Here is a 14,111-nt window from a genome sequence, read left to right on the forward strand (position 1 = left end):
CAAAATCTTAAAGAAACAAAGCATTTCTATGTGAGGTCATTTCCTTTCTGTAATGCATCATATAATTTTTTAATGAGAATTGGCTACTGATAGATTCTGTGCTATAGTGCAAGCCACTTTCAGTTGCCTCTCAGTGAGTGCTGAATCCTCACATACGTGTGCAGGAGGTGATCATGGTAGGAATTTGGATAGATAATGAGACTGAAATCCTTTTGCGGTGACTATTCACATGCATGTTGATTTAGGAGTTGATTATAGGAGAGTAAAAAACTGTCCATATAATCATGTAGCCTATCATGTCTTGATACTGCTGTGATTTTTATAGTCAATGACAATAACATGTTCCAATAGAAAAAAAAAAAAAAACCCAAACCACAAAACCCAACCCCCCCCCCCCAAAGCAACAACAACAACAAAAACAGAAAAAAAAACATCAAAACCCTCATACCCAAACCACCTAACCAAACCAAAGCCCTACACTTTGTTTGGTTTTATATCACTATTTTGTCTTAAGGGAAATATCTTATTTGTGCTGGATCTATTATTCTGAGTTTTATTTCTCAGCTTTGCTTATGAAACACTAAGTAATTTTTGCCAGAAGTAATATATGAACTGGAATTACTAGTCACAGGTTGAATGGGATACGAGGGTAAAATTATACCCACATTCCTGTGACATTTGTAGAGAATTGAATAGATGTGAAATCTTCTGCTTCAAGTATTAAAACTGAAGTAAGACAGAAGATACTGACATGCTGCTCTTCTGCTGGTACTAAATGTAGCGCTCCTGAAAGAGTTTCGCTCTTCATAGTGATTATACTCTACAGATGTAAAGAGCTAAAATCTGAACATTTCCAGTTTGTGTTTTCAAGAGAGACTGTCTAAAGCGCTCTTCTATGCTGTAATGCAGGATTTAACTTAATGAGCAAAACGCTGTCACGCAGATGAGGCTAGGAGTACTGGAAGCTCTTCTCATGTTAAAATATTTATATGTAATTATCTTCAGACTGTAAAAAACAAACAAACAACAACAACAAAAAAAATCTAAAATGTTGTCTAAGACATTCATCAGACAATAGCCCACATATGCAGGTAGTGTCTACCCACCCCTCACAGTTGTTTCAAGACTTTAAAACTAGCTCAAATAACAAAATGCAGTATTTCTTTGCCTAGCTTCTTTGGAGTCAAAGAAAAGGAAAACAGAGTACAAACCAGACAAAGACAAAATTAAACCTACCTCCTCCTTGAAAACCCACTTCCCTGTAGCATTTACAGTAACGTGGCACACAAAGAAGGGAAGCCGTGAGTTTCCCTCTATGGCATACTTCTTTTTCATTATTTCATTATTAAGTTACTCTGAACTACTTATGTAGCAGGGTGTAAAAATCCCGCCTACATCTTACTCATTTCCCTTACTGTACTTCTGTAACATAACTGTCAAAAGCATGGTTACAACTATTTTTTTTCCACAGGCAGACAAACCTGTGAGAATAGAGGGACGCACTCTTTACCATTTCATTCACATAACATTCTCTCAGTTCTAACAGAAGTTTTTCCTATAGACTTCTAAACAGGGCACAACCTCAAAGGCAGGGGAATATATGACTCTAGTTTCTGGCTCAGGTGCCATTGTTTCAATCCATGCCATTGTTTTTGACTTATTGTTTATGGTCCTTGCCCTGTGCAGGAGAATAAGCCTAGTGTTCTGTACCTCATGAGCAGCTGCTTTCAGATTTCCCCTAGCCAGCCTCCTGTAGATGGGTGACAAATCAATGTCACCAGTCTCCACAACTTTTCTATTTGACATATGTACAGATATTTCTGGGATAAGAGAATTCAGTGCACAGACTAGAAAAGGTTTCTTCACACCTGCACTTGTCTGTGCTTATAACCTGCTCCCAGGAAGGTCTGCCATCCATCCTGCCCTGCAGATTCTGAACATCCTCTTTCCAACTCCATTCAAAGATGTGAGTGCACAGTGTGGTGACAACAGTCAGTTGTGCCTTGCCCAGCCACAGACACTCACAACTGCCCTTGTTACCAGCTTCCAAAGTGAGTACAGCCAAGGCTTTTTTCTTTTGGTCATCTTGCCTGCTTTAGATTCTGAAGATTTTTCCTGGGTCTTGAAAGATGCTTGTCCAGCAAAGCAACTTTCTGTGAACTGAGAGACATAGCACCCACCTTCTCTCTCACCCCACAGCATAGTCTCACATAGAGTTTACTTTTTAATAGTTTGAACAGGAGAATTAAGGTATTAAAATACACAACAGCATTGAAATCTGGTTGCTTATAATGTTCGTTGAATGCATCTTGCTGTACAAATCTATGATGTCTTGTTGAAGGAGTGATAAATCAGATCATATCTGTCCTGCTTCTGTCTGTTTCTTGTACAGCTTAATTCTTAACAGCCTTTGTTCTTGCTGCTCTTCTCGGCAGAGGAGGAATTGAGGGTAGCTATTGAGATGTTTCCTCTTCTTCAGGTCTCAATTCCTCAATTTTATTCACAGAATAGACAACAGGACACTTAATTTCAGGACCTGTAGAAGTAATGCCTTTTGTTCTCCTTCCCACTTTCTGTTGTAGACACTTCTATAAAATCAAAATGAATTATGGTTTGGGGATAGATTTGTATCAGTGAGCCTGTAACCTCATTTTCTATAAGCTATGTACGACTTGCCCAGCTAGAATATGACAATGCTGTGTAGGTTGGAAGCTAAGCAACTGATTCCCGCATGTGTTCATAAGTTACACAGAATGAAACAGGTCTTCTGTGGAAAGGACACAGGTATATAATCACACCAGTGTCAAAGCTTGTCAGTGTGGCAGATGGTCTGTGTTTGGGTGGAACTGAGAATTTCAGCATGAACTGCAGTCAGAAGGAATCAAGTGGCATACCACAATTGATATCGCTAATAAGTTTTTCTCAATCTCTTTGGCAGCAGAGTGCAGCCTACAGTTTTATTTTACTTGGAAGAACGTCCCGTGCATTTGAAATGAACTTGCTCAGGAGCGGAAACACAGTCCCAGGTTGGGGTTGAAAATAGACTGTTGGCAACTAAACACCACCCAGATGGTTGCTTACTGCCCCCCAGCATCCCCCTCCCACCCTCTGATCAGTGAGACTGGGGAGAGAATTGTAAAATAAAATTTTTAAAAAGTACAAATTGTGAGTTGAGATAAAGACAGTCTAATAGGAAAGAAAGGGAATGGAAAATAATATCAATAACAACAGTAACTATAGTATTAGAATATACAAAACAAGAGATGCACAATATAATTGCTCACCACTTGCTGCCAGAAGCCCATATGAGAAGTCCCTGACTTAGTACAAGCATTGCTTAGAAACAGTTAAAACAGTATGTTATCAACATTATTATCATCCTAAACTCAAATCACAGCACTGTATCAGTATTAGGAAGACAATTAGTGTTACCCCAGGACAACAGGAACTAGTTGCAGTGCAGTAGACACAACCAGCAATCCTGTTACTAGACCTGCGGGGGGCTCATCATTAGCCAGCTGAATATCAGTCAGGTTGTGAAGAAGACCTGTGTCAGGAATGGTGTGACAAGCAGGACCAGGTAAGTGATTGTCTCCTTGTACTCAGCATTGGTGAAGCCACACCTTGAGTACTATGTTCCAGAGATGTGTTGAGATACTGGAGTGTATCCAGAGAGGGGTGATGAAGCTGGTGAAAGGCTTGGAACACAAACTCCATGAGTAGAGGCTGAGGGAGCTGGGGTTGTTTAGCCTGGAGAAGAGGAGGCTCAGGGGTGACCTCTTTGCTGTCTGCAACTACCTGAAGGGAGGCTGTAGCCAGGTGGGGGTTGGTTTCTTCTCCCAGGCAACCAGCAATAGAACAAGGGGACACAGTCTCAAGTTCTGCTGGGGGAAGTACAGGCTGGATGTTAGGAAGTTCTTCACAGAGAGAGTGATTGGCATTGGAATGGGCTGCCAAGGAGGTGCTGGAGACACCGTCCCTGAAGGTGTTCATGAAACACTTAGTGCCATGGTCTAGTTGACTGGCTAGGGCTGGGTGCTAGGTTGGACTGGATGATCTTGGAGGTCTCTTCCAACCTGGTTGATTCTATGATTCTATGAAAGGAAAAAAAAAAACCTGAAAAAAATGAAGGATATCAAAAGGTCAGAACAGAGAAGAGTGCAAATATCGTCAGTGAAGTACGTATAAACTCCATGCCAACCAGGAGGAAAAATATGGAAACTGATCAAAGAACTGTAAGCATCACTAGGTAATCTATTACTGAAAATATCAGCCCTCAGGTGAAGCCATTCGCAAAAACAGCAGAGTGAAATTCTGCATAATAAAACTAGTAGTGTTTTGTTTGTCAGCAGTAACAGAGGAAGAACATGTTATTGCATCTGGTTCAGAACTCAGTGTTTAATTTTAGCTCCAAGATGTGGTACTTGGAGAACTTACGTGAATTGCACTCACTATACCTATTTTGAAACACTAGATTAATTGGTGCAACTAAAACCCAAGAAGTCTTGACCCAAGCTGAGGAAGTAAATGAAACTGCCAAAAGATAAAGAAAACAGTTTTCATGATGAGAGTTCTAGGTAAGGTACAATCTGGTACATCTTTGAAACATCTGGCAAACCTTATGGAAAACAAGATTTTCAGCACTGCTTTTCTTCCACTGTTTTACAGTGTACAGAAAGGCAACCATTAACCTGTGTTGAGTGCTTTTGCATTATTATATTCATGTAGAACAAAAGCTAATTTGTGATCTTGAAACTAGTGTCCATCAGCTGTTTGGCCACTCAGGAAAACTCATTACTAGTGTCTTGCAATGGCTAGAGAAAATCCAGTCAAATCGACTATGCCTCTGTAGCCCCTGGTGCAAGATGACAATTTGGCACCAGCTTAACACTTTGTCATAACAATACAGCATGCAAATTACTCATGCTCTGTTTACTCATGAGTTAAAAGAAAGAACTCAGGCATTAAGTGGCAGTAATTTCATAAGATAAGGACACAAAGAAAAGTCACTGCTGTGATTTCAAGAAATCAAGAGAATCTCTCCGAGCCTTTGAGCAGAATGAGTAAACTTTTGAGAGCGTCAAAGGGTTTCAGTAAGAATATACACGGAATTTGCTTAGCCTTCCAAAGTTGATGCTGCTTCTTGCTGAAGTCTGTTCAACAAGAGGAGCACCTTGCTGAGGCAGTGAGGGGAGGAAGCACACATATGCCAGTGCATGTGGAATGAGAGTGGCACTGATCTGAAAAGAGCTATCTTAGGTGGTTTTGATTCTGGAAGAATACTTGCATCGAGCACACCCCAAACCAGTAGCAAAATAGGAGAAGTCCAAAATTACGGTAATAATTTATTTTGATAAATAGTTTTATGGCAACACCTGAGAGGATGAAATATGTGAATTGGGGCCAATAAATTTATTCACTACAATTACTGTCTTTATAAAACAGGAAATGGGAGAGAAAAAAATCTTAGTTGTTCTGGTTGCAGCTTTGTAGAGGAATTGAGAGTTCTACTATAGGATAAAGATAGAGACTTTTGTGTCTACTCAGCTTCTGTAATTCTTCAAACTGGACTCTGAGGATTCTTATAACAAAATTATCCTTAAAACCCTGAGTTGCAGCACTGCAAAAGCTGTGTCATGATAAAGACTGAATTAGGCTACAGAAAACTGAGTTGGTATAAAAGCCTTAATGTAATGTCAAGTGAATTTCCTAAATTACGAACTTCTTTTCATGTAGCTTGGAAAAGTTAAAACCCTCAGTATTGTAGCAGTTTAAGAGCTAACACTCTATTTTGGTTCTAAATTATAAGCGAGAGAAGAACTTTCTGGACATTCTTTTGAATATAGAGTGAATGTGTTAGATGTTGGTTGTAAAAGGAAAATAATGATAAAGTCTGTATCATTCATTAGTTTGGTAATTGGTATGAAAAGCCAAGGGGTTTCAGTAAGAATACACAGGATTTTTTTAGCCTTCCAAAGCTGATGCTGCCTCTTGCTGAAGTCTGTTCAACAAGAGGAACACCTTCCTGAGGCAGTGAGGAGAGGAAGCACACATATGCCAGTGCATTATTTCTCACTCTTCGTTCCCTTTGCCTTCTGCCTTCCACCTCCTCCACTGCTCCTCTGTGCATGGCTGAATACTAACCTTGACTGATGTGATAACACATAAGACTTTGCTGATTTTCTGTCCGGGGGGAGAGAAGGTGTTGTTGGCCCCTACTGGGCTTTCTTTGTCCAGAGAAGGAGGATTTGACTTCTGTATTATTTCTAAATTGTAAATAATTGTGAATAGTAAATGTAAATACGTTTAAATATATTTTGCACAGATGCATTTAAATTTAGCTTGCTGTAAAATCAATTGATCGTATAAGACTTCTATGTCTAGCTTGTAATCTTAATTAAAAAAAAAACAAGACAAAAAATCTGCAGTCTTCTTCATAGCTACTATTAAGAAAGAACATTGTTGGTTTAGTCAATAAGTTGGTAGTCAAAACAGAGTCTTATATTAATTTTAATTTTTGTTTCTCTGGCTTAATCTATTTTAAATATGTCAGCTTTTATGGGAGGTACCAGAAGCATTAAGCAGTATTAGCAACTTGAATATGGCTCAGAACTGGTTTTGTTTTGGTTATGTGGTGCTTGTTTGTTTGTTTGGGGTTGTTTGTTTGGTTGGTTTGTTGTTGTTTGTTTTTAATTCCAGCAACAAATTTACATGTCTGTATGGCAGAATGTTCCAGACCCAAGCTGGCTTTGGGACACATGACATTTTCTGTAGAACACAAACACTGTCTTCACCAGCAAGCTACCCTTCATGTCTTACAAGAAGAGTTTATACCCTTTCAAGAAAGAGGGCTAAGAATTCACAGATTCACAGATAACATCAGGTTGGAAGCAAGTCTCAATGATCAGCTTGTCCAAATCCCCTGCAGTCAGCAGAGATACCTCCAACTAGATTAGGTTGCCTAGGGCCACACTGAGTCTGATCTTGAATGTCTTCAGGGACAGAGCTTCAACCACATCCCTGGGCAACCCGTTCCAACATTTTACTACTCTCGTTGTAAAGAACTTCTTCCTTACATCTAACTTAAGTCTATCCTGCTCCAGTTTAAAATCATTGTCCCTTGTCCTATCACTACAAGCCCTTCTAAACAGTCCTTCTCCAGCCTTTCTGTAGCCCCCCTTCAGATACTGAAATGTAGCTATAAAGTCTCCCTGGAGCATTCTCCTCTACAGGCTGAACAGTCCCAATTCTTTCAGGTTGTCTTCATAGGAGGAGTATTCCATCCCTCTGCCTGTCTTGACAGCCCTCCTCTTCTGGATCAGCTCCAGCAGTGTTGTGGAGGGGGTTCTCTATGCCTACACCTATTTGGCGGAGGTGAGAAATTAATTTGAGGCATTATTAATTTTTAATAAAAATATAATTTATTAAAATTAATATTTACAAACTCTTGCCACCCCCAACCACTGTGTATCAATATTTAGTTCTAGTGCAACGTTATGAAAACAATTTAGAAATATAATATATACAGGGATTTGGTCAATAACTAGCAAAACTATTTCAAACTATTCACAGAGAGAGATTTCCCTTTGGCTTAGTTCTGCTTGGAAACTATGCTCTTTGCCCAGCAGGGTGGGCTGAAACTCTGTCTGCTCTAAGGCAGAGGCAACTTATATTACAGAGGAATTGAAGCTTACTTATAAGTCTTGCTATTAGTTATTAATCACCATCCCGGGGTTGTGTCACAGCCTGTGCCCAATGTCCGGATTTCAGGGGATCTTTGCCCGTAGACCCTGTGGGGCTGGAATCTTCCTGGCTTGAGAGGGAAATAGTAAATCTTCCCAGTCTCTGGGGTAAACAGGTTTCTTTCTCTAACCTTTGTTCTCCTGGCAAGGGACGGTCTCTGCCTCGATGCTGCTGCTCCTTCTGGATACTGCGTTCAAGGATGATCAGCTGGTAGGACTCCAGGAACAGGAGGATAATGTCCATGCTGGCTCTTGGCATGGTCCCTTCACATGGGTTCAGGACGTGTATGTGTGGATTAGCAGACAATCCAGAAAGTCTGCTTTCCTGGTTCTCTTACCAGGTGAAAGCAGCGGGCATGCAGCGTGCTAAGCTGCTGGGAGAGACTGAGCTCCATAGATAAATGCAGGATCAGGATCAGGTCCTGATGGTAATATAGCTTGCAGATATACACAGCTGGTCTTAGGAGGTTCTATCGGCTCCTTATATATATATGTATGGGTGCAGGCTTGAATGAGCTTCTGCATCTAAAGTACGCAAACAGGTTAACTGCGAAGTGAAATCAAAGCATGAGGTCTATGCCTCAGTGAGCTGCATGTGAGGGCCAGATGCTGTGTCTGGGCCTTGCAGGCGAGTCAGGGCAGCAGGACGCTGCAGTGTGGATCAGAGAGCTGAGCTGAACAGATCTGAACTGAGCTGAGTCTGAATCCGTGTCTCTCCTGTGCACCCCTCCTTATGGACTGTGGGACGAGATTAATGGCCCTTTGGCCATCCAAAGTGACCAATCAGGTTGGCAGTAAGCCAAACCTTACCATAATAGGTAGGAGCTGTTTTCCTGGACTCTCCCAGATATGGGGACCACATGGGCAGACCCCAGGGATACATGGGCTGGGTGTGTGTTTGTTACACGACCTGTTTACAACCAGGGGTCCTAGCAGAAAAACATGTCCAGACAAGCATAGGCATAAAGATGCCTCTGTTTGGGCCTACAGGCCCTCCACAACAAGTAGGTCCATGTCTCTCTTGCTTTGGTGGCTCCAGAGCTGGACGCAGTACTTAAGTGAGGTCTCACTAGAAGAGCAGAATCACCTTTCTGCGTCTGCTGGCCATGCTTCTTTTCGATGCAGTGCAGGATACAATTTCCCTTCTGGGCTGCAAGTGTGCATTGTTGGTTCATGTCCAACTTCTCATCCACCACTACCTCCAAGTCCTTTTCTGCAGGGCTGAGCTGAATTTTGTCATCCTCCAACCTGTACTGATATTGAGGGTTGCCCCCACCTAGGTATGGGACCTTGCACTTTGCCTTACTGAACCTCATGAGAACCTGTTGTCTGAATTTGATTCAACTCTTCAAATACTATCAGGTCTCTTCAAGCTACAGAAGTGGCTGATTTTGTCCAACCCCCCTCCTCCCTGATTTGTGATACAGAGTATTTTTCTAATGAATAAGACATTCTGAGACCATAGAAAGGAGACTTGTTTAAACATTTTACTCCTCCTGTTTTGCGCTGTAGAAAAGAGGCAAATATGCAGGCAACTGCAGCTGATGAAATGCTGAGCTCACATGGTAAGGGAGTGTAAGCAGAACTTTGCCAGATACAAGCTGGTCCATAAGAGTGCAGAGCTCTGTCTAGCGTATTTCAGTGTAGATCGGCCACTCTAGATGGGTCTGTTGTGGGTATTGGACTATTTGGAAGCTGAAACATAGCTCAGCTTCTCAAAGTGGCTGGTCTGGTGTGTGCTTTGATACCGGTTTACAGGAAGTAATTTTTTCACCCTACTTCCTTTACCTTGCTGATTTAGGTATCTCTGGTCCTAGGCTACCATCATGTGGCCGCTTTGAGAATCTTCCCAAGTAATAGAAACAAAACCGGATTACTCAGCCTGGAAAGCAGAAGGGTGCTGCCCGCTTACAAGATGAAGGTCACACAGAGTTTTCAAAGGGCTTAATTTTGTTTCTTGGTTTCACACAATCATCCCTTACTTAGACACTTTGCGTTTTGGTTTGTGTCTCTTTTGTTCTGTTTAATTATTCTCTCACAAATACTGACAAAACATAACCTAATTTCAGAAGGAAATTAGGAAAAGCATTAGGTTATGTTTTTTTCTAAGGTATAGGTTCATCTATGATGGACATTTTTGCCCACACATTCCATACTTATTACTCTATAAATCTATAAATTTCTATACTCTATAAATCACTTCTGTAAGCCTATTAATGTGGTCCCACTGTGACATTCTTGAGGACAATATCTAAACTGGAGAGATATCAGTTTGGCAGATGGACTGTAAGATGACTATGGAACTGGCTGGATGGCCACATCTGAAGACTTACAGCAGTCAGTGGCTCAGTGTCCAAGTGGAAACCAGTAATGGGTGAGGTACCTCAAGGATCTGTTTACAGACAATGATAAACTGATTGGTGCACCTGATGCACTAGAAGGAAGGATCTCATTCAGAGGAACCTTGCCAATCCTGAGGAATGGACCCATCAAACCTCATGAAGGTCAACAAGGCCAGATGCAAGGTCCTGCACCTGGGTCAGAGACAATCCACAATCTCTTTACAGACTGTGGGATGAATGAATTGAAAGCAGCCCTGTGGAGAAAGGCTTGAAGATATTGGTGGATTAAAACTTTGCTATGAGGCAGCAATGTGTGCTGCAGCCAAGAGAGCCAGCTGTGCGCTGGGCTGCAGCAAAACAAGCGTGGCTGGCAGATTGAGGGAGGTGATTTTTGTCTTCTACTCCTTTTTTTTTTGGTGGGACTCCATTTGCAGCACTGTGCTCAGCTCTAGGGTCCCCAGTACCTGTTAGAGCAAGTCCAGGGAAAGGCCACAAGAACGATCAGAGGGCTGAAACGTATCTCCTCTGAAGAAAGGCTTAGACAGTTAGGGTTGTCCAGCCTGAAGAAAAACAGGTTCTAAAGAGATTTTATTGTGGCCTTTCAAGACACAGACTGGAACACAGGGGATTCCATGCAAACATAAGGAAAAAAGCATTCACTTTGGAGGTGGCAGAGCAGTGGGACAGGTTGACCAGGGAGCTTGTGGAATCTCCATCTCTGGAGACATTCCAAAGCTTCCTGGATGTGTTCCCATGTGATTTACTCTATGTGATCCTGCTCTAACAAGAGTTTGGACTAGATGATCTCCAGAAGTCCATTCCAATCCTCACCATTCTGTCATTCAGTGACTCAGCAATTCTGTGATTCTGTAGAATTGAATTGTAGGAAACACTCTCCATAATGATCTATAGGAAATGATCTATCATTTCAGACTGTAAATCAAAGCAAACAGATAGGGAAACATCTAATGCTGTAGACTTGCAATTTTCAGGGTAGGTAGAGATCTTCAGGTCAAAAACAAACGCAAAACTTTGTACCAATTGAAGGCTCAAGTGCTGGACTATTTTTTTACTGTTACAGTAATGGAAATAATATTTGAAAAGAAATTACATGCTCACAATTATTCATCACAGAACATACTTCTATTCTTTGTTGGAGCTCTTCATCCACAAATAATCTATGTTTGAGTCCATTGCAGTTTGAAATTTAAATCCAGACTCCAACCAAATGGAATGTTTAATGTGGGCTTAACATTCCACCTAGCCCTTTTCTATTAGTGAGCAGCAAGTTGTATAAAAAGTGAAAAAAAATACTATAGTTTAGATAAAGATTTTTATCTACAAACATGGTTAACTTCTGCTCTTCAATTAAAAAATATTTTTATTTAAATAACTGAAGCTTTTAACAATTTATATCAAAACAGAAGTTCTATTAAGAGTTTATATATTGACAAGGAACAGAAGAATGTTTTATTTGGAGGCAGAATTACTGACAAGACCAAATTTTGCTTTTGTTCACAGTCATTTTGTATATTACAGCTCCATGCAGTGAATGTTAAACAAGACTTCAAGGATGGGATTAATTTTTGAAGTGTAGGTGAAAAAATACACTTTGTAGTAATCTATGCTTTAGTAGTGTATTTGAGATGACCCTGTGCTCACTTCAGAGTCTGCGAGGAGAAATGGATATTTGCTGGGTGAAAACGAACAGAGTGAGGGGAACGTTGTTTTGCCAGAGTGTGTTTCTTTCCATTGACAATAATGACAACCCAACCTGATTTTTGCAGATATAAAGACCTCTGCTGAAAACCCATGCCTTCAGTTAAGAATTACTTTGCTTTTTAAGTTGCAATGGCAGTCACCTGATTATTCATAGAAATATAATGTGTATGAGTCTGAAGTTGTGGTTATACAGTAGTAATGTAAGTACTTCTGTTTCTTTCCTGTGTGCTCACTTTTACATGCTGACTCACAGAGAATTGTGCTCATGTCGTTCAGTCACTTCCAGCTTAGATTACGCTGAGCATTGTGTGACAAAAGATTATGTAAGTGAATTAATGGCATTCTGCCTTTCCCTATTTCTTAGTAAACTGGGCTTATCATGCTGTGGTTGTTACTTTCTAGTGAAGTTTTGCATTAGAGCAATTTTCTTAGAAATATCTTATTCACAGATCAGTTCATTGGTGAAATACACAATCCAAGGTAGTTCTGCTCTTCTTTACTTCAAGATCTTTTGATAACTATTTACACTCTGTTTTTCAAGTTGGTGTAGTTTTTCCCTTCAGATATTCAGAAAAGTTGCAGTACTTTTTGAACATTAAATAGTTGTTAGAACTCTTTCTACCCACATGGGGATAATTTCCCTGTTACAGCAACTCTGGTTTTAGCTGTAAAGCATCACACAGCTGTTGATCATTTGAGACTGCCTCAGATTCTCTGATGTGCACTTTGATGTATCATGAATTAGATCCTATTCTAACAAGACATAAATGGTGCAACACAAGTAGTAAGTTCTTGAAAGACTACTTGCTTATTGCTGTGGCACTTCAGGAGGTGTTGAGACCTATTCTGGTAGCCTTGTATATGGCATTTCTTGTAACACACCTGGGAATGGTAATACGCAAAGTGGTGGCAAGATGCCCATAGTGCTTTTCCAGGCCTAATTGCTCAGTGACTCTCCTGTGCTTCAAACACTAACAATCTCCTCTTATCACAGCCTTTTTCCAGCAGTAATGTTTATTTAGTTCAAATCTTGTGCAAAGATGAACTAAAAGGCCTCAATAGCCTTTGTCAAACCCACATACCCTGAACACTTCTATTATTCTCTACAGGAAGTGTGCCCAGGGAGGCCGTGGATGCCCCTTCCTGTTCTAGTGGAGAGTGTCCTTGCCAATGCCAAGGGGATTGTAACTAGATTATCTTCCAGATACCTTCTACCCTAAACTGTTCTGTGGATCTATGAGTGTAATACTTACATAGCAAAATTGAAAAGGCAACCAAAGACTGTAGTCACATGATGCACGAAGACAAAATATTTCCTCCAAACACTGAGTTACAAACTTACAAGAGTAATATTTTTTGCATTATCATTACTACTTATTACTCCCATAATATCTACAGCTTTAAGCATTCCCAAACTATTATTTAATAGAAAAAATACCAGACTTGGCTGCAGTCCATCATCACACTGACATACCTTTCTCACATTTGCATCTACTGGCTTGTTGATCACATTTTTTTAAATTGATTTGGCTAATCTTCTTTCTGTTTGATTTCTATTAGATCTCATTTCTTCCTATTTGTTTCTATGTTCAATTTGATTTCCTATTTGATTCTATTCTATTTGATTTCTTTCTATTTGATTCTATTAGATTTTGCTAATCTTTCTATTCAAGCAGGATATGTCAAAAAAAACAGTCACATGATCATAGGTTTGATATGACAGGAGGTGACCACTGTTAGCCTTCCATCAACAGAGGGGCTGCATTGGAAGGAAAGCACTCCTTCAGCAACTTCTACAGGTATTGATAGGATAAGGTAAAAAGTATGTATGACAGCTGCAAATGTCATCTGCTTCTATAGAACAATATGATCTGAATCAGTTAAAAATTATATTTTGGTGCAGTACTGTGTTGGGTTAGATCTGGCTAAAAAGCAAACTCACCCAATTGCTTGATCTCTTTCTCTGTAGTGATTCAAGATGAGAAAATAGGAATAAAACAGGAACGGGAACTTTCGGCTTGAGGTACGGACAAAGATATGGCTTACTGTGCTAGTTTGAAGCAGGCTAGAATGTTTTGGTGAAAAGAACTAGATAATTGGCTGAAAAAGGGAAACAATGGTTGTGTCTCCTTCCCTCATCAGTCTCACTGAGAGCTCTGGGAACAAGAAGGGTAAACATTAGATAACATTCGCCATTTTCTCACTCTGCTTTTGCCTTCAGACCGAGCCACATCTCCTTAACCTCACTGCCACTAACCTTGCTCCTTAACCTCTTGGCTGCACCTCTATTCTTTCTCAGGATTTG

This window comes from Pogoniulus pusillus, chromosome 5, assembly GCF_015220805.1.
Source record: "Pogoniulus pusillus isolate bPogPus1 chromosome 5, bPogPus1.pri, whole genome shotgun sequence".
Lineage (NCBI taxonomy): Eukaryota > Metazoa > Chordata > Aves > Piciformes > Lybiidae > Pogoniulus > Pogoniulus pusillus.